Raw genomic sequence first — 22,290 nt, forward strand, 5'->3', positions numbered from 1 at the left:
GCAACAAGCCGAACCTGATGGAGTGCACACTAGGGCATCTACACTCATAGCAAGTGCACAGAATTTGGCCAAAGACAAACAAGCATTGGGAATCATCATCACCTCCTTGCATGACAACTACGTGCATTTCATAGATGAATTTAAACATGCATATGAAGCCTGGCATGTCCTAGAAATTAATTTTGGAGCTAGGGCCAAAAGAAGAAAAGTTAGTCTTAAAAGACATCTTTACAAAGTTACTATGATTGAAGGGAAGGACATAGCTAGCCTAGTGAACAGGCTCAAGAGCATTGTCACGCAACTTACTTACATCCAGGTTGAAGTACCAGAAGATGACAAAGTGGCCATACTATTAAGTGCACTTTCACCTTCATGATGACCACTTAGTCACAATTCTTGAAGAAAAAGAACCAGCACCACCATTTCAAGATTGCATCAACCCAGTCCAAGCAGAAGAAAGAACGCAAAGAGGTTCACTCACCTCATCAGGAGGAGTTTTTATCGCAACGTCTTCAAGGGGAAGGCATTCGCCATCAACATCGACAAACGGAAGAAAGTGTTATGAATGTGGAAGAATGGGACACGTAGCGAAAGATTGCTACACAAACAAACCTTCAACAAATGTGGTAGGAAGGGACACCCTTCTTCTCGGTGCTACTCAAATGGAGGCAGTAGCAGTGGAGAAAGCAGCAGAAGCAGTAGTAGAAATAGTAGAAGCAACGAAGGCAAGAGACGTGACAGAGGATCAGCTCACATAGTAGAAGACAAAAAGGATGAAGACGAGAGCAACATTTTCTTTTATGAAGACCCATTTTGAAGATGCAGACTCTCTACTTGTAGGGGAGGACTTTTTCCTATGTGGATCTTATCATCCTGTGTGGACATCATCATCCTTTGTGGATTTTTCTTGTGTGGATTTTACCATCCTGTGTGGATATCACCATCCTATGTGGATTTTTGTTAGCCTGTGTGGATCATGCATCTTCAGTATCTTGTCTTAGTCCAAACCTCAAGGGGAGGATTGTAAAGTGTGAGCTTTGTCCCAAGGTGTGAGTCAAGGAGAGGAGAGTGGATTTATCTCACATGCTATGGAGCAAGGTTGTAGAGCTACTTAAATCTCATTTCATGAATGAATAAACAACAACTCCATTTTGCACTACATGCTTGTCTATGGTAAGCTTGTGCTAAGCTAAGTCAATACTCAAGATTGTGTTTATAAGTCCAAGCTAATTCTATCTTGGAACCTAATTAACTTGAGTGACAACCTTGCTTACACACACACTCATGCATTGGCACTATGTTTCTCTTTCATCCACCATAGCTAGCACGATCCAATTCCTAACACCCCTTTAGCTATGGTCTTTCAATGTTTGTTATTTTTTAGATAATTGTGCCCCATGCATTGTCACACGTGCACCATTACATTTGTCTTATATGCAATTATCCAAGGCCTTATGCAACTATGCAAGGCCTTAGAAGTTCTAAAACTTTGGTCCTATAAGTTGGTCCCTTACTCTCATAGCCATTCATAGGGGTTTCTTCTAACTAAACATTGAAATCCCATCCCTATTCAATCCTTACAGCCTCTCAATTAGTAGAATACTCTTTACTTTTGTATTGGCCCTTTACTCTCATAGAAGCCATTCATATGGCTTGCTTTTAGCTAAACATTAAAAGCTCATCCCTATTCATTCATAGGGGTTGCTTCTAGCTTAACATTAAAAGCCCATACCCATTCAATCCCCACAACCTCTCAATTAGTAGAATTCCCTTTACTCGTGTATTGACCCTTAATTAGTTGGTCCCCAACTCTCTTGATCCGTCCTAGATTTACCTTTAAGATCAAAGAGACTGTAATTGTCTCTTACGAGATCAAATCGCCATCTGTAGTATGACATGGTTCAATTCTCTTGGATAAAATTTGTATGTCTTTCTATCACAATTTTGTAAACATAAACAAATAAACATGTAGCTACATAAATTAATGTTATTGGATATTGATACTTACACACTTAAAAAAAGTGAATGGAATCTTGAAATCAAAAGCTTGTTTTATGGAAGAAAAGTACTTTACATAGGTAAGAAAAGTAAAATGAAGCTCATAATCAAAATAGCTCTAAATTTCTAACAAAAATCTCTAAATGGAAAGCTCACATTTTTATCATCCACGTGTAAGAGTGGTCAAAGGATGCACTTTTTTCCCAAAAAAGAGATGGACAACTTTATGATTTTTGGCCTTCCACAACTCCCACATACGATCTTTGATTTGAGTAGAGATTATATATCTGTAATCTACTCACCGAGCTCTTTTCGTAGAAATGTTACATGATATAGTTTTGCCTGTTAGATTTTAAATTTCATTTTGGGGAGAAAATTTGAATTCAAATAAACTAGACGTTTTGTCTATTTGAATTCAAAAGTTGTCCTTTGATTGCTTTCTTAATACTAGAGCTTTGACTCCCTTAAATTGATCTCTTCATGCTCTTGCATCGTCACAATGTATATATCTATAGCCACCCTCTTCAAGGCCTGGTAGGAGTCAACCATGCTCCATTGACGTGTTGAAGTGCTTGGTATTGGCACTAGTCACCGTATTTCTTCTGTTACTATAGTGAAATTTTGTGGCGTGTGGGGAATCTGTTCTAGTCTTTGGTTTTTCCTTGTGTGTCTTGCCCTTGCAAGGTCTTGGGTTGAGAGGTGTCCCCTCCTGTCGTCTCATTTTCATAATCTTCATGGAAATGCTGCTTTGATTGAGATTAGAAACTCTCTATTGAGCTATCAAAGTCGGGTCTTTCCTCCTCCCTCTTTGAATCCTTTGCACCCTTTTGAGCCGCTTCCTATGCAATCTTTGCTGGCTCCATCTGTGCCCACATTTCTTTTGACTACTCTGGCAGCTAATGGATTTTTTGTCCTAACTCGGCGTGGCACCCACTTTTTTGCAAAGTCACCTTCATTGACTCTTTTCTTTTGAATTCTTTTGCTAGCCTCTCCTCTCTGGCTTGCTTTCGATCTTTCTCCTCTTTTTCGGGTTTTCGCATCGGCATATGCTTCTTACCCTTCCTATCTTCTTGCGCATCTTTAGAGGAGTCTGATTCTTGTACTTTCCTTATGGAGCGTGTTCTAGCAGTGGTTTGAGTTGATCTGGATTTAGTCATTTCCTCCTCACTCTCTTCCTCTTGAACCTGAATCCAGTTGTTTTGTATTGGAGCTTCTGGAAGGTCTTGAGCGGCTTTGATAGCCTAATATGCTATTCTTGTCAAAACCTCTGGAGCTGATAGATAGGTGAGCTTGGAATGTTTCTTTTTCTTCCTCTCAGTAACTCAATCAATTATTGGGTATGGTGGATGGTCACCAGTGTGATTTTTTGGTAAGCCAAGGTGTAAGTTGTTGCCACTGTATGGTTGGGTGTTGCATACCTTCCTGGCCATTTGTCGTCTATATGGAAGAATTTCATGAACATGTGGGTGGGTAGCTCCGCTTCCTGACAAGTCATGTCTGCAAAAGTGGCTGCAACTCCCTTTTACATGAACATTTTCACCCCCATCTCCTTCTTTTCCTTCATAATTGCTCCTCTGTTCGATAGACCTAGCGCTTCCACAATGAGCTTAGAAGTGATCTTAACCTAGACTTTATCATTGTTGTTGAGGGTGGAGATTTCAGCTATTCCCGCTTTTGTTATGCTCACGTATAGATCATGGGCTCTCTAGATGTCAACTCACATGCGGGCATTTGAAAGTAGTTGAGAAAGTTTGTCTTTTCCAAGGATTCTTCAATCGGCATCTTTCTTGCCAAATTATAGGCTTCTCGAGGGATCATGGGGATGGTAACCATGTTATTCTCCGTCACTATATGATGTTGCTTTATGAACTACTACCCCTTTGAGCTCGAGTTTTTCTTTCTCTATGTAAGTGGATGTCTCCTTGAGAGATTCATGGAGCGGAGTGAATGGTGGAATCAGCTTGAACTTCTTCTTGCGAGTCCATTTCACCTTTAGCTTCGGACTTCATAGCTCTTGTGAACAGTTGTTATAGATTAGAGATTAGTCAGAGACTGAAGTGATGCCTTCTTATTTGTCATGTAGTTGAACATCTCATTAATATGCCACTTTGTTCAAAATTCATGTATCAATGATGCAAAATCTCAAAAGTTGAATAAAATTCATTTTACATGCAAGCAGAGAAAAAATTGCATTTTTTTCTCAAGCCTATACACAGGTGATTTTTATGAAGTGATGACTGCATGGACTTGATTTTCACTACCCCTATAGGCTCCAATTTTGATTTGGTGTGATTTGGATAGAAGGTTTGACCGTAGTCAAGATTTTAGTCATCTGCTTCAAGTGTGTGGCACCATGGTTGATGTAGATGTGAGTTCTCTCCACTTTGACTCCATAAAGATGTTCCATATGCTGCCCCAAACATGTACCTATGGTTGAACCCTCTCTCAGCTTGTTGGTTGCTATCTACTGGAGAAAATCGCAATTTCCTCCACCTTTTTCCCATTTGGCCTCTATCGGCCACCAAACTTGGTAGTTTGCTTTTTACATTGATTAGAGATTATCCCTTCACCTGAAAATGTATGAATTTGGTCATCTAGGAATGGGTTAGTAGGTCAATCTCAGCCACTTAATTAAGCCTAGAGTTTTCTTAGTGGGCTTCATACTTTTCCAATGTGTGTGAAACCTTTGGGATAGGTCTTGATTAGTTAGGGTTTTAATTGTACAACTTCAAATTCCATTGTTGATTGCAGCTTAACTCTACTAGGGAGAAATCATGATTTTTTCCCTTCTTTCCGCATTTGACCACCACTGAACAAGGTGAAACTCATGCAACATCGTATACTCTATGTTATGAGCTAGTTGGTGACTTTGCACCGTGTTTTTAAGTCACTTCCACTGGTTTGGGCTTGTGTTAGGACTTGTGCCTAGGAAATTTGTGTCACACAGTCTCTAGAGACCTCCAAAATATAAGATATCTCTTAAGAGTGTGTTTTACCCTAAGTTGGATATGTGTACCAAGTGTGCAACTCTAAAGCACCAAGTGGTTCAAGGTAGTGAGAAAAAATGCAATTTTCCCCCTACCTAATACAAAAAAGAACTTTTTCAACTAAGTAGTGATTCATACACATCTATATACTTATTTCAAACATTTTCATGATGGCTCATCATTGAAGTCATTGCAAGGTGGACCATATGGACACTATGTCCTCCAGAGAGATCCTTTGAGTTTGACATCAGATCCTTTGGCTTTGTGTAGTGCAATGCACCATTCCCCATTGTTTGGGAGTAGTCTCTTGATGATCCCTATAAGTTTTTAGCCCATTTCATCATCCATTACTGCTTTGCATTGATTTTGGAAGTTTATTGGGTTACAAGAGATTTTTCATTGAGAAACCCTAAAAATCATCTCTTCTATGTGTAGGAGGTAGTGGTAGCATAGTCCAACTCCGACAAAATTGACAAAATCATCAATACGGAGAAAGTATCACCCAGCTAGGGCATGGAAACATCCTATGAGGAAGTGTGAGACCGATAGAAAAAAAGTTAGAGGATTCAAGAGAATGCTTCTCCAATGCAAATAGAGATTAGCCGTGAATTTACTAACTCTAATCACACCCTAATCATCAATCACCCATCACCTACACACATCAAGCCATCCAAAGTATGACTTGCCAATAAAATGAATCTCAGAGCATCCTCTTGACAAGCACACTAATTGCACTGTGTCATAAAAACTAATATCTAACCAACCCAAATGATTTTCTCATATTAAACTGATCACTTAATGTGGGAGAATAAACGGAAACAAGGGTTAAGATATAGACATGTGCTTATAGATCTATCTCAACACGGGGCCAATGTTAAAGGAGCCCAAATGAAAGATGGTTTATCAAAGATCAAGGCTAACCAATGGAGAATAAGACCTTAGGGTTAGCTTCATTGAAGACCTCCAATAATGTGTGTAAAAGTCGTGTGACCTTATATAAGCTAGGGCTTAGCTTGAGGCGCGGGAACTTGACCCAGCTCGAGGTGCTTGTCCTGCTTGTCATGCTTGATGACTAAGGTGCTTGAGGTGCTTGATGATTGAGGTGCTTGAGATGCTTGAGGTGCTTGACATGCTTGAGATGTTAGGGTTGCACTTGAGGTGAGAACCCAGCCCAAACTTAAAGTGCTTAAGGGCCAAGCTTGTGGTGGGAACTGGGGCCTATGCATGAGGGGTTGAGGTGTCAAAAAGTCAAATATTCAATCCCTAAAAGGAGGGGGCGAGCCCTACATGAGGGGGGATAAGAGAGAACACCCACACACTCACACAAGGCATGCATGGTACAAAGAAAGCAAAAGGGACACTTGTAAAGTTCCTCCTCATGTTGCCCCCATGGTGTGCCTAAAGGCTATTGGTTGGCCACCCAAGGGGTCCAATGATAATTTAGGGGATTTAATTAATTGATTTTGCATTTATCAAGTCCTCTCTCTCAAAGGGGAAAGGGGGACACTTGTCTCAAGGCTACCTTTGCTGCTTGTAATGCCTCCTGCTTATGATTGGCTAGGCCTGGAGGGGTCCAATGAGCTTCAATCATGACCTACAAGGGAGGGTCGGCCCAAGAAAGCTAGGGGGTTTCTTAGGGGGTATACGCACCCACACACACTCACAAACACTCTCATTGTGCGCTAGGCAAGGTGCAAGAGCTCCATCTCCTTCTCCAAGCTCCTTGAGAAGTTGAGAGCCTACACCAACACTCTTGGCTATGGAATGAAAATCCAACCAAGATCTATGCTTCAATGCTTAAGCTTTCCATCTTCTCCATCTTCATTACTATGCTATTATGTATGCTAAGCAAGAAGAGTGATGATAAGTGAGGAATTATTTCTTTCTCCTATGGAATACTTCTTCTTCCTCTTCCCTATCCTCATTCCCTGCTAGCTCTCTCCAACTTCGAAGGTGTTTGAGGTCTTGCGACTGAGGCTTGGGATAGTTAATGCTTTCCACAAAGTGCATGTTATGCTTATTGCAAAAAGGCTAATGGTTTATTGCAAGTAGATTAGTTACTTAATGCAAGTAGATTAATTGTATTGCAAGGAAGATTAATTGTTTCTTTAGGCACAAGTTGATGCATAAAAGTATACATCCTCATGCACTCAAATGATTTAAGGAACACAAAGACTAATAATGTTCACGAGTTCTTGATTGTTTTCAAGCTAAGATTGATTGTTGATATTATGCAAAAGCTTGGTGTATGAAGCTTCCATCTCCATACTGCCAAAGAGGTCTCAAGGAACACAAAGATTGTATTGTATCAAGTCTCTCTTAATGAGAGAATCTATAATACAAATGCCTTTTGGAGGGGGGACCGGCTCCACATAAATGAGGTCCTCAACTGTTGTCATATTCTCTAAAATATCTCTCTCTCTCTCTCTCTCTCTCTCTCTCTCTCTCTCTCTCTCTCAAAGGTATTGCTCATGGCTAGTTAATTAAGTGTTATGATTAAGTTGCTACTACCAAGTAAGTTCACCATCTATGCTCTCAAAGTTGCTCACTCTAATTCTCCTAATTTCGCTATTCTCTAAGTTCATAGACCATTTCCATTACATTGGTATCAGAGCATTTGGTTTCTCCTTTCTTGTTTAAGAAGAGAGGTCCTTAAGTAGCCTATAAATGGTGGATGTTGTTAATTATATTAGGGTAAGTGGAACTGGGATCTATTATCGGTTTTGTTGAGCCCACTATGTGGGATATGGTGCACACCTCTGGAGCTTTGGACTTAATAATGGAGTCTTTTTAGACTTGCCTACGTCTTTACCATTATTGAGCCATAAGAAGTCCGAAAGGAGCTAACCCTCAGCAACTCTGCTATGTTATACCTACTCCTCTACTCTCTATAATTAACCACTTTGAGCCATGGGCGTAGATACTTAAGAGCCGATTTTCAAAGGCTAAGAGAAGTGGCAACTAAGGTTTTGAATTGCCAAATCATACACTAAGTACATACATAAATTTTGTTAACATGGCTGACAATAATCAAGAGAGTAGAACGAGTATTGATAACTTTGATTTTGCACATGAAGGTGCTAATGATGATGCTCCCATGTTTATCAAGTGTCTTGTTTCTAAGCTGCAATAAGCTATGGGAAACGCAGCCCTACAAGGTGAAGTTTTCCAAGAAAGAGGTCACCCTCTTCTCCATCTTCATCACCTTCCTCATATTCCAATGAAGGTAGTGGCTCTTCTCTCAAAGAGTACAAAAGGAAATTCCATCACAAGTCCTATCCGGTATGGAGAAGTTCCAAGAAGCTAAAGAAGTTCAAGGAGGGAGGAAAGGACACCACTTTTCTTACCTATGATGGCACCTTTGGTGCTACGGACAAGATCTTGGCCTTCATCCAACAGTTTGATGTGGCCTTTGGTGATGAGGACTTCATGGAGTCCTCTAAACTGCATCAGGTATCTATGCATTTTCAGAGCTCCGCTCGTCAATGGTGGGCTAGCCTACGAGCCCAAAGGAAAGCTCCAAGGACATGGAAGGCTTTAAGAGCCTCCATCATGAAAAAATTTCTGGCAAGCAACACTAAAGACAATGTCCTCACAGAATGGCAAAGCTTGAAACTCTCTCCCTACTAGTCTATCCAGAAGTATGTAGATAAGTTTTGGGATTTACTTCTCAAAGCCAGTGTCTACAAAAAGATAGGCTTTGAGGAGCAAAAGCAACAATTTTGTGTTGGTCTTTTTGAAGAGATGGCCGAGTATATTAACTCACAAAGTCCTAATGCCATATCGGCGGTTATACACCATACTATGGTCGCATCTCAAATCAATTTCCAACAAGGGGTTAAGAGAAACTCTAAGCCCATGGGAGTGAAGGACCAAAATGAGCCTAGAGGAAGGAATAATGCTCAAACTTCCTCCAAAGGAAACTCTAGCAACACCGATAACAAAGCTAAGGAGAAAGGAGTCTACAATGGTAAGAATAGACTCTCTCCAACATAGCTAGAGTGTTATTGTAAGGATAACAAATGCTACAAGTGTGGACAGTAAGGGCATGTCTATCGTGCTTGTCCCCAAATAAATGCACGCAAAAATCTGCCTTGAGTTTCTATGCTAGAAACTCCAAAAGGGGATGCTCATAGCAAAAGGCTTTTGTTTTTCCTAAGCTAGGAGATATGTACATACATGTTTATGAGTCGGGTAGTATCCTATACCATGTAAATATGCACGCTTTTTGTAAGTTAATGAAAATCTATATATTCATATACATGATTTTTGTTGAAAAGTCTGTAAATGAATTCAATGTTTCAACCAATAACAATTAAAAAAAAGACGGAAATCAAGAGGAATTAGAATTTTCTACATTCCTAAACGGATTCCAAAAACAAATTATTGATGATACCCCCGTGAGCTATCTCCACAATGAGGGGACAATGACCATGCAATGGAGCTTTTACCATGAAGCTCACTACCTAATAAGCCTCCTTATTGAGCTTTATAAGCTCCACAAGAGGAGTTCAAAAGGCAATAGCATGAACTGGTAAGTTTTGAGAGATATTGGCTTTCCTCTAACCAAAATAAAAGTGGCTTTTTATTTTTAAGAGATTCAATAATTGGGCCACATTATCTATAAAGGTGGTATTTGTATGGATCCACAAAAAGTAGAGGTAATAAAAAGATGACCTAATCCAAGGAGTCTACATGAGTTGCAAAGCTCTAAAGGTATGAGTGCTTAATAGAGATGCTTCATAGGAAAAATTCATGCTTATTGTTACCATATACATGTGGTAGTGATGTGTGTGAACACACTAGGACCACCGGGGCATTTTTTCCCTCTTTAGGAGGTTTTTTCCCCCGTGCATTGTATATACGCCCATCACTCTAGGGCTATCTATCTTTTCATTGCACACTAAGTAACACACTCTCTATCGTGTGCCTTGAGCTTCCTTCGTCTTCTCCAAGCTGTGTGTGTTTCTCTGCAACCCTAATTCCAACAATTGGTATCAGAGCAGGTCACGTCCTCCCGGGCTTAGTCGCCAGCTGCTCCAGCACACGCCTGCTCACTTTCTCCGATTTCAGTGAGCTTTGGCAAGCGTTCGCAGGTCGACAAATTTTGATTTGGGCTCATTTCGGCCTCCGTTTCCACTACGGGCAGCACTGCATAGGCTATTTCGTCATTTTGTGCAGATTTTCTGTCAGTGCCGTTTTCTGCATAACAGGTGCCTTATAGTCTTCTACGGTTTGTGCTATTGAGGCGGTCCGGGGCGGGCAACAAGAAGAGCAACCTCCAGACACCCTTCAAGGCTCCCGTGCTGCTCAATGGGGCTGGGGCACAACACAACACAAACCAAAACAACAAACCCACAGCCAAATCCCAACTACACAAGGGGCACCACCTAGTTTAAGAGCGAACTAGGACGCAAAAGAGGAGAATCGTTAGAGCAACCCACAAACAAGCAAGGAATTTACACTAACCCTAACACCAATGGAACACTCTCACACACTAAAACACGAAAGAGAGAGAGAGAGAGAGAGAGAGAGAGAGAGAGAGAGAGAGTGCTCGGGCTGCTTTGAAACGTATCGGCAATGATCAAGCAAACACAACTATATATTTAAGAAAGAGAGAGACAGGGGGAGGGGGTGCTTGTTGCATTAATACCTTCTTACAAATCTGTCATGACAAATCAAAGTGAGATTAGTATTTGTTCAACATAGCTTGCGTAAATTTCACCACAACACATCACAAGAAAAGCCACCCCAATAACTGTCTTAAGGCCAGGGGAGTCCTCTCCATCCTGTCGCCCTCTTACAGTATGTGGGATTTATGGCTAGATTGATGCCAACACCACAGACAAGCTATCAAGAACTTAACAAAAAACACCAAGACACTTACGCATCATTGTTGTCCATTTCTTCACGCTGGAAGGGAGACAAAGTATCCAAGCTTAGTCCAAATCCACCCTCCTTGATTCAGCAAATGTTGGGCTTACACTAGTAGAAGAAATGATAGATTTCCTACTCTCAATTGAATGATCACTCTCTCTCTTACAATGGCATAGAAAACCCTTGCTAATCCCCTATTACAACACATGCACATGCATAAGACAATGAGCTTCCACTCAAGAGCTCCTTCTAGAGAGGTTGAGCTTGGCTTCTCAAGCTATAGCATAGTGCTCTTGCTTATGGCTCCCCCCTTTTTGTGCTAGCTACACCCTCCTTTTATAGCAATTTTGAAGGCTAGGGTTACTCCTCTAACCATGGTTGGGTTAGATTTTCAGCAATTTATCTAATTTCTTTTGCTTGGAATTATCAAGAAGTTGGTGGGGAAAGAGAGAGGAGAGAAATGGAGGTGATAGGACTTTTCATAGTGGGTTAGTGTTAGTAGAGTTAGTATTAATTTACAAATGGAATTGGATATTTACAATGGGAGTATCCATGTAGGATACAAATAAGGAAGAAAAACTCTTAAGAGGTAAGAAAAGGTGGCTTTCTTACAAGGTTGATGCTCCAAGTGTCTTGAGTAGGGTCAATTTTGACGCGTGTTGACGGTCCACTAGCTTTGACGGTACATTTTTTCTCCACTCTTGACCTTCCTTGAGAGACAAGGTAATTGAAGCTGAGTAATCAACCACCATGATGCTATCTTTTAAGAGAAGAGGCTGAATTTTGTGGTTTTTTTGATAGATATGCGTAATTTGGAGGAGGAAAAATGAGACTAGGTGGTCAATTTTGGAATGGAGTTGTGTGTGGGAGGTATGAGTTCACCATGGTTTCTCTTATTCTTCAAGGTTGAGGAGAAGGTGAGTAGGGTGCAGAGAGGAGTGGTGAGAGAGGTGGGGATGATGAGTGGAGAAGTGTGTGTGAAAGAGGAAAATGATAAAGTGGAAAAGAGAGTGTGGCTGCATAGCATGGGAAAATTGGGGTCCACTAATAAAATCATAGCTCACAGCTCGTAGCTCAAAAAAATATGAAAAAATTTGAGGCAAAAGTTCAGCCCACGAGCTACAACTTTTGTTTGTATCACCTTTTCAAATTCGGAGAGCAAGTGAACTTTAAAAATTCAGAAAAACCGACCGTGTTTTTCCACTGCACAAGGTCCTTGTGGGGTCCTTCTTTGGATGATTCTTTTGAATACCTCCAAGAGTAAGCCCTCCATAGTGCATGTATGCATGCCACCTACCCTTGACCGGGAAAAATCACAATAGTGAAAAAATATACACATAAATAAAACTAGTTTTTTTGGATTTTTGTTGGGGTGGAGTTACACCAAATATAAGAGAAGCTTACATGAAAATATTTCTATATGGAATAAAGAGTATGAAAAATGGTAAGAAAAAATTGTGGTAATGGTGAGGCAATGTACAGAGCATTAATAACACACCTAGGTAGAAATATTTAAATAAATACCAAAATAATTATGAAAAAATATTTTATTTAGGCCCTATATACAAAGGAATATTTACATACGCATGGGCCATAATATACTTATATTTTTTATTTTATTTTTGGCTCAACTAGCCCAATGCCTAGTTAATTGAGGGTTTTTTATTTCAGTAAGGAGATATGGGAAAAGTCCCGTGACTCACGCACGCCTATGTACAGTGAAATGGTAGGGATAGCCACAGTGTTTGGGTGATTTTGGTAGGGTGAGGTAGCTCACTGTGGCAATTACAAAGAGCCGAAAAACGGCTATCACTATATATCACAAGTTGTTCGCGCTCCATTTCTCCTATTTTCGGGCAGTTTTCACATCAGGTGCAGCATTTACCATGGCTGACAACAACAACACAGATGTGTTCAAGATGTTTGCTGCTGAGGACAGGTTGGATGGAGACAACTACCCTATGTGGGCTTGTATGATGCAACATGTTCTTGTGTCAAAAGGTGTCTGGAACATTGTGCAGGGCATTGATGTACGTCCTGGTTCTGAAGATTTAGGCGATGTTGAGGATGTTGCAGGTCTTGCTGCAAGGATTGCAACTGTTAGAGTTCTTTTGCCTATGGCAGAACAAGCTCGTTGGGATGTTAAGGATGCGCAGGCTCATGCATTGATTGCGTTGTCTGTGAAGCGCACCATTATTCCTCACATCCGTTCAGCAAAACAGGCTTGGGATATTCTAGCAGGTCTTTATGCAAGCCGCAATGAGGCTAAAATTGCTTTGCTGCGTAAAGAGCTAGAGTCGAAGATTATGCATGAGGAAGATGATATGGACACTTTCCTTGCTAGTGTCAAGGATATCAATGAGCAACTCATTTCTGCAGGTGAAGTCATTTCGGACAGTTCCCTTGTGCAGACTGTTCTCGATGCCTTACCAGATTCCTACCAGACTTTTGCTAGTACTTGGAGACTGATGACCCAAGGAAATCTTGAAGTTGTCAAGTTTGATGCATTATGCACATTGATGTTGCAAGAGTCACTTTCTAGAAAAAACAGGACTAGGCAGCGTGCAGTTGAACAGGCTTTTATTGCTTCTCAAAGAAAGAGTGGTAGCAGTAATGCGGCCACTTCTTATGGTTCTGCTGCGAGTGGCAAAAATTCTGTTCCTAATGCTTCTGCTGGCAGCACTTCGTTTGGCAATTCTGGTGATAAGGGCAAAAAGAAGATGCGTTGCCATTATTGTAAAGCCAATGATCACTTGATCAAGTCGTGCCCTAAGTTGAAGGCCAAAGAGGCTAAGAAGAAAGAGGGTGGTTCCACTGCAAATGCTGGTTCCACTACAAATGCAGCCATTATTGAGTCTTCTGTGAAAGGAGATTGTGATGCTGATGTTGATGCAGAATGGGCTTTTAGCGCAGAGTGCACTTACAATCCTGTTGTCCATGATGCATGCTTGTCAGTTGCTGCAGATTCACATGTGTGGTATTTCGACAGTGGTGCTACAAAGCACATTACCTCACATCGTGAATTGTTTACCTCTCTCAAGTCTGTCCCTCATGGGAATTCAGTCACTTATGCCAACAACGCCTCTTATCCAGTTCAGGGAGTTGGAAAGATTGTGCTCACTGCTGCTAATGGCAGTTCCTTCACACTTGTTGATGCACTTTATGTACCTGGGATCAAGAAGAATCTCTTGTCTGTATCCGCACTTGCTAGACTTGGACTTGTAGTCAAATTTGTGGATGACAGATGTACAGTTCATGATCTCAGTTTTGGTGATGAAATTGTTGCATCTGGGCTTTTGTGCCGTGGGCTGTATAAGCTCACTTTGTATGACAAGTGTGGAAAAAATTTTGCAAATGCTGTTGCAGATTCAAGGGCTATTTCAGATGCAAAACTTTGGCATGCACGTTTTGGTCATCTGAATTTTGCCAGTTTGCTGCGTTTGCAGAAATCTGATATGGTTGCTTCTTTGCCGCCTCTTGAAGCACCTGTCAAACATGTTTGTGAAGGCTGTATTCTGGGTAAAATGCAGTGTTCTAAGTTTCCAAAGGATGGTTCAGTTAGGGCCACATGCAGGTTGCAGCTTGTGCATAGTGATGTTTGTGGGCCCATGCAAACTCCGTCCTTGGGCAATTACCTGTACTTCGTGACTTTCATTGATGATTACTCCAGGCATGCATGGGTATTTCCGCTTAAAGCGAAGTCCGAAGTTTTTATGTGCTTCAAACAATTTTTGGCTATGGCTGAAAATGTCTCAAAATGTACTATGGGCACCCTCCGTTCCGATCGAGGGGGGGAGTATATGTCTCATGAATTTAATGCATTTCTGGCTAGTCGTGGGATAAAACACCAATGTACAGTGCCTTATACACCTCAACAAAATGGTGTTGCTGAGAGGAAAAACAGGTCACTAACGGAAATGGCACGATGTATGGTCAAAAGTCAAGCTTTGCCGCATTCTTTTTGGCTTGAGGCCATCATGTGTGCCACTTATGTACTTAACAGGTGTCCTACGAAAGCTTTGCAGTCTATTACTCCATATGAATCATGGCATGATAGAATACCTTCTATTGAGCACATGCGTGTTTTTGGCTGTTTGGCATATGCTTTGGTGCCACAAGTGCAGCGCAGAAAATTGGATGATAAGGCTATAAAATGTATTTTTGTTGGTTATAGTGCTGAAAGCAAAGGTTACAGGTTGTATCATCCGCAAACAAAACGTATTCTGGTTTCACGGGATGTAGTGTTTGTGGAAGACTCTGTTCAGCCCTTGCTGTCATGTACTAGAGACAGTAATGTAAGCTCACAGGACATTTATGACACTTTGTTGCCTCTTTTCAGTGGTGGAAATACGAATGTAAGTTCCAATGAGGCAAATGTACAGCCTATGGGGGTTTTTGAAAATGTTTTAGAACAGCCTATTATTGATGCAGATATACATGATGTACTTGATGAGGAAAGGGCTGAAAATGAGCAAGCTAGAGGTATGCCAAAATGGCTGGTGCACACTTTGCGTGACAGTAAATTGGATGCACCTTTATCTAGTCATACTCGTTCAGGCTCTCGCCATGCATCTTATGCATCAGATTGTTATGCTTTGGCTATGTCTAGTTTACATGATGTTGAGGAGCCTCTGTCTTTTGATGAAGCACAGAATTCAGAAAATTGGATTGCTGCCATAAAATCAGAATATGATGCACTTATAGAGAATGACACATGGACTTTATGTGATTTGCCTCCTGGCAAAAAGGCCATTGGTACAAAGTGGGTTTACAAGTTGAAACGCAAGCCGGATGGTGAGATCGATCGCCATAAGGCTCGACTTGTTGCAAAGGGTTATGCACAACAAAAAGGCATAGATTATGAAGAGACTTTTTCTCCCACTTGTCGTATGACTACTGTGCGTTTTCTATGTGCATTGGCAGCTCATTTTGGTTGGGATGTACATCAATCAGACATTGTTACTGCTTTCTTGAATGGTGACATATTTGAGGAAGTTTATGTAACGCAGCCTCGCGGTTTTGTCATAAAAGGACAAGAGGACAAAGTGTGCAAATGTAAGAAGGCTTTGTATGGGTTGAACCAATCTCTTCGTGCTTGGTATGAGAAAGCAGACACTCATTTGGTTAAACGAGGCTTTCGTAACAATCCAACAGAAAGCACATTGTATGTAAAGCGTGAGGATGATGTATTTCTCATTGTGGTTCTTTATGTTGATGATTTGCTGATCACTGGACCAAATGAGAGACATATTGCTGAATTTAAGGCTGATTTGAATGCTACTTTCAAGATGAAAGATTTGGGGCTGTTGCATCATTACTTGGGTATACAGTTTAAGCAGTGTGATGGTGGTATTGCCTTGTGTCAAAAAAGTTACATAGAGACATTGCTATGTAAGTTTGGACTTGAGGATTGCAAACCTATTGCCACTCCCATGGAAACAGGTTTGAAGTTGAGTCTACATGATGCTGGCGATCCTGCTGATGTCACTCTTTACCAAACTGCTGTTGGCTGCCTCATTATGTATGCAACACGAGGCCAGATATTCAGTTTGCAGTCTCGCAGGTCAGCAGATTTATGCATAGCCCAGGGTCTAAGCATTGGCAGGCTGTCAAGAGGATTTTCCACTACCTTAGTGGCACTTTACATCTTGGCTTGTTTTATCCCAAGGGGGGATCATTGCCGCCAGACTTACATGCTTTTTCGGACTCAGATTGGGCTGGTTGTTTTGACACGCGAGTGTCCACAAGTGGTTTTTGTTTCATGCTTGGCAGTTCATGTATATCATGGTTGAGCAAGAAGCAACCTACTGTGGCCACTTCGAGTTGTGAGGCTGAGTACAGGGCAGTCTTCACAGCTACGGTTGAGTGTGTATGGCTCAGACGCCTTATGGCTGACTTGGGTGTTGGACAGGACACTGCCAACACTATCTACACTGACAGTCAGAGCGCATTGGCAGTTGCGAGGAACCCAGTTTTTCATGCTCGCACAAAGCACATTGAGGTGCATTACCACTATGTCAGGGAGAGGCTCTCAGCAGGAGAGATCAGCTTGGCTTATGTGCCAACACAGGACAACCTTGCAGATCTTTTCACAAAGGCATTGTCTCGTGAGAAGCTTGAAGCTTTCCGCAAAGCTTTGGGCTTGCTCCCCTTTGTGGACTGATCCTGTCCTCGGGGCATGGCACTTCCCTTTACTCATGTGCCAGCTCTCGTTCACCGCATCACTCCAGGGGGGATTTGTTACCATATACATGTGGTAGTGATGTGTGTGAACACACTAGGACCGCCGGGGCATTTTTTCCCTCTTTAGGAGGTTTTTTCCCCCGTGCATTGTATATACGCCCATCACTCTAGGGTTATCTATCTTTTCATTGCACACTAAGTAACACACTCTCTATCGTGTGCCTTGAGCTTCCTTCGTCTTCTCCAAGCTGTGTGTGTTTCTCTGCAACCCTAATTCCAACACTTATAGCATGTCCAATACATGAATTAACAAAAAAGAATGTTAAGTGTACATGGACTACAAAGAGAGAAATATACTTTTGAAAAGTTCAAAGAGAAACTTATCTCTCAACTTATGCTTACACTACGGGATCTCTCAAAGCTATTTGAGGTCCAATGTAATGCCTGGATGCATGCCTTCAAGCAAAAATTTGCTTCAAGAAGGGAAACCATAGAATACAAGATTCAAAGACTCAAATCCAATGAGCGAATGCTGGACATATACAAAAGGAACTACGAGTTGTTTTACATGCCATTGACACATGGAAGTACTTCTTGCGGACTCCATCCATGATACAAACCAAGATCTTTGACAATCAAATGAGGTGGGAAAATTTCTTTTTGCAATTTAAATTTTACATTGCTCACATTGCTGGCAAGCACAAACATGTAGCCGATGCACTTTCCCGATGGCCAAGGGTAGATAGGGTATCAATAGCAACTTACAATGAACTATGTTTTATGATAGTTAAATATGCTTCTAACCCAAGCTTTAGGGATATAATAATAGCCATTACAAATGGAATAAAAAGAACCACTCACGTTAGAGGATGGTTATCTTCCATACCTCAATAGGCTATATCTTCCTCACTTCCCATGCTCCTCCCATATGCTAGGCAAAGAGGAATTCGAATTTATTCTTTTAGGAATAAAAGCATACTTGTATTGGCTTACCAAGAAACAAGAACACACAAGAGTATGTTTCAAAATGTATGGTAAACCAAAAGCTGAAGTATGATAGAAGGACCATGGCTTGCCAACATCTAATTGTGTCCCTACCATGACCACTAATTTCTGATAGAGTCTCTATCAGAACTAGAGTAACCCTCTTATGTTGGCCTACTATTCCAACAGATGGCCAAAAGGAAAATCACAAAACTAATGATCCTTGATCTACTAAAAGCTTGTGATGCGAGGTAGATCAATGCTCAAAATGGGATAAGTACTTACCCTAACAATAGTATGTCTCTAATAACGTGAACATACTTCTAAGGGGAAAATACCTTTCGAGGCTAAAGACGAAAGATCCAAAAGTCCCTTGTAGCTTAAGGTACCTGGGAAGATCTTCATTGAAAAGGAGTATAGCCGAGATCAAAATGAATCTTTTTATAAGATTAAACAGGCTATATCCATCTATTAGCTAGGCAAAAGAGGCTTCTACCATTAGGCATAAAAGAGCCTTATCCTTTAAAGAAAAAGAAATCTTTCTTTGGGTCTTACTAAACAATTCAAGTTTCCCAACTATTGGCTCATATATATCATTTTTCATGAGAGCCTATTCGAGCCTTATTAAGGAGAGACACCAATAGAGGCTATAAATGTAGAACCATTAGAGATCGAGGATGAAGCAAACGAGCTCATCCTTCGACAACAACACGAGGTATTAAGAAATGGTAAGATTACTGACAGTATCTTATTTAAGTTAAGAATTATCCTTTCAAAGATGCTAAATACATGCAAATAACATAGCTTAAGGATAATATGAACCTTGTTAATGATGCTTACAATGACACAAAACAGAAAGCAAATGTAAAAGAAATGCATTTTAAGTGATCCATGTTTTTGTCTTATAAGACTCTCTTTTTATGTTTCATGCACAAATTTTAAGAAGTATGCATACTTAGGATCATGTTTGTGGTGACTACGTCTCCCAAACACCAAGTAGAACTTGTCACTCTACTTTGGAAGTATGATATGGACTAAAAAGAGCAGACATGCTTGCAGCACACAATGTCTCAAGCACCAAGTGGATTAGTCATCCACTCTGGAATGATGTCGTAGGGTAAAAATGGATCCTCTAAACACTAAGACCAATGGACTAACGGGTGAGACTTTACCATCTCTACCTCATAGTCGAGGATGACTATGATTTCAAGAGAGAGGTAATGTCATAAAAACTAATATCTAACCAACCCAAATTATTTTCTCATATTAAAATGATCACTTAATGTGGGAGAATAAACGAAAACAAGGGTTAAGATATAGACATGTGCTTATAGATCTATCTCAACACAAGGCCAATGGTAAAGGATCCCAAATGAGAGATGGTCTATCAAAGATCAAGGCTAACCAATGGAGCATAAGAGCTTAGGGTTAGCTTCATTGAAGACCTCCAATAATGTGTGTAAAAGTCCTTTGACCTTAGGTAAGCTAGGGCTGAGCTTGAGACGCAGGATCCTGACCCAGCTCGAGGTGCTTGTCCTGCTTGTCATGCTTGATGACTAAGGTGCTTGAGGTGCTTGATGATTGAGGTGCTTGAGATGCTTGAGGTGCTTAATGATTGAGATGCTTGAGGTGCTTGCCATGCTTGAGATGTTAGGGTTGCACTTGAAGTGAGAACCCAGCCCAAGCTTAAAGTTCTTAAGGGCCAAGCTTGTGGTGGAAACTGGGCCTATGCATGAGGGGTTGAGGTGTCAAAAAGTCAAAGATTCAATCCCTACAAGGAGGGGGTGAGCCCTACATGAGGGGGGATGAGAGAGAACACCCACACACTCACACAAGGCATGCATGGTACAAAGAAAGCAAAAGGGACACTTGTCAAGTTCCTCCTCATGTTGCCCTCACACACTCACACTCACACTCACACAAGGCATGCATGGTACAAAGAAAGCAAAAGGGACACTTGTCAAGTTCCTCCTCATGTTGCCCTCATGGTGTGCCTAAAGCCTATTGGTTGGCCACCCAAGGGGTCCAATGATAATTTAGGGGATTTAATTAATTGATTTTGAATTTATCAAGTCCTCTCTCTCAAAGGGAAAAGGGGGAGACTTGTCTCAAGGCTACCCTTTGGTCCAATGAGCTTCAAGCATGAGCTACAAGGGGGGGTCGACCCAAGCAAGCTAGGGGGTTGCTTAGGGGGTATACTCACCCACTCACACTCACAAACACTCTCATTGTGTGCTAGGCAAGGTGCAAGAGCTCCATCTCCTTCTCCAAGATCCTTGAGAAGTTGAGAGCCTACACCAACACTCTTGGCTATGGAATGCAAATCCAAAGAGCTATGCTTCAATGCTTAAGCTTTCCATCTTCTCCATCTTCATTACTATGCTATTATGTATGCTAAGCAAGAAGAGTGATGATAAGTGAGGAATTATTTCTTTCTCCTATGGAATACTTCTTCTTCCTCTTCCCTACCCTCATTCCCTGTTAGCTCTCTCCACCTTCGAAGGTGTTTGAGGTCTTGGGACTGAGTCTTGGGATAGTTAATGCTTTCCACAAAGTGCATATTATGCTTATTGAAAGAAGGATAATGGTTTATTGCAAGTAGATTAGTTACTTAATGCAAGTAGATTAATTGTATTGCAAGGAAGATTAATTGTTGCTTTAGGCACAAGTTGATGCATGAAAGTATACATCCTCATGCACTCAAATGATTTAGGGAACACAAAGACTAATGATGTTCACGAGTTCTTGATTGTTTTCAAGCTAAGATTGATTGTTGATATTATGCAAAAGCTTGGTGTATGAAGCTTCCATCTCCATACTGCTAAAGAGGTCTCAAGGAACACAAAGATTGTATTGTAACAAGCCTCTCTTAATGACAGAATCTATAATACAAATGCCTTTTGGAGGGGGGACCGGCTCCACATAAATCCGGTCCTCAATTGTTGTCATATTCTCTAAAATCTCTCTCTCTCTCTCTCTCTCTCTCGCAAAGGTATTGCTCATGCCTAGTTAATTAAGTGTTATGATTAAGTTGCTACTACCAATTAAGTTTACCATCTATGCTCTCAAAGTTGCTCACTCTAATTCTCTTAATTCCACTATTCTCTAAGTTGATAGGCCATTTCCATTACACACTGTTTTGCTGGCCTCCCCGATCACCACATGCCAACCAAGGTACTTGATCAAAAGCTTCACAGACAAGGATGAATGGTACTTGAATCTCATTGAACCTACCCACATATGAGCACACAATAGGGCACATACTCTAATCACAAGATCAAGATTGTGCACAGACTTCACTAATCAGCCTAATTAGAGATGCTAAATATCACAAATTGAGTATTCATAGAATGTTAGGAGTCATTCACCAAATCAAAGTCATTACCACACCCAAATCTAGAATAAAGAGAGGATAAAACTACTTCATGACATTAATGTAATGTAGAAGAAACAAGATTAATGAGAAAAGTAGAGACTATATTAATAAAAAAAGAGCTTCTCTAATTACAAAGGATTATCACTAGCCTCCTAATCATGGGCATTAAGCTCAAAGCTAGGCCATCCATAGATTAAGCACTCAAGAGTGAGATCTCAAGAATGAATCCTCTTTGCATAAAAGAGCTTATTAAAAGGGCAATTTCACTACCTAGAGGAAAGCAACTATTGGCAAAGCTATTTGTGGATGTCTCTTTGCTTTTCCTCAAAACTGATTCAAAGAAGCTACGAAGAGCCCTTCACCACTGCCTCCAGATCTATGTGCAGTATTGAGAAATCAAGACTGATATCTCTCTCAAAAAGTGACACCTTCGACATCGCGGAATGGTCCGAAGAGGTATTAGGCAAGGACATTGTATTCAAGCACCTTGTTGCTCCACTTGGAGTGGGCATTACAGAGCAGAGAGTTGATTGGATCTTGACTAAATTCAACAACAAAATGAGAAGATGGAAGTTTGTGCTCCTCCCCTTCCATAGTAGAATCATGGTGATCAATGCTTTCATGATGCCACACATTTAGTTTGTATTGTCATAGCTTAAAATGAGAAAATCCAATTGGAAAGAATTCTTGAAGCCTATCAAGCAGTTTTTAGGGAAAAGTAACATGAAAGCCACAACCCCTTACTAGTGGGGCAGATGGGAATGCGTAGCAAGAACTAAGAATCATGGAGGTATCGAGATTACTGACCCTATCATACATGCAGAAGCTTTGTGTGCCAAACTCGTGGTTTCTCTGACAACCCAAAAACAGGAGTGGGCTATTATG

This window comes from Adiantum capillus-veneris, chromosome 5, assembly GCF_014529385.1.
Source record: "Adiantum capillus-veneris isolate H3 chromosome 5, ASM1452938v2, whole genome shotgun sequence".
Taxonomy (NCBI): Eukaryota; Viridiplantae; Streptophyta; class Polypodiopsida; order Polypodiales; family Pteridaceae; genus Adiantum; species Adiantum capillus-veneris.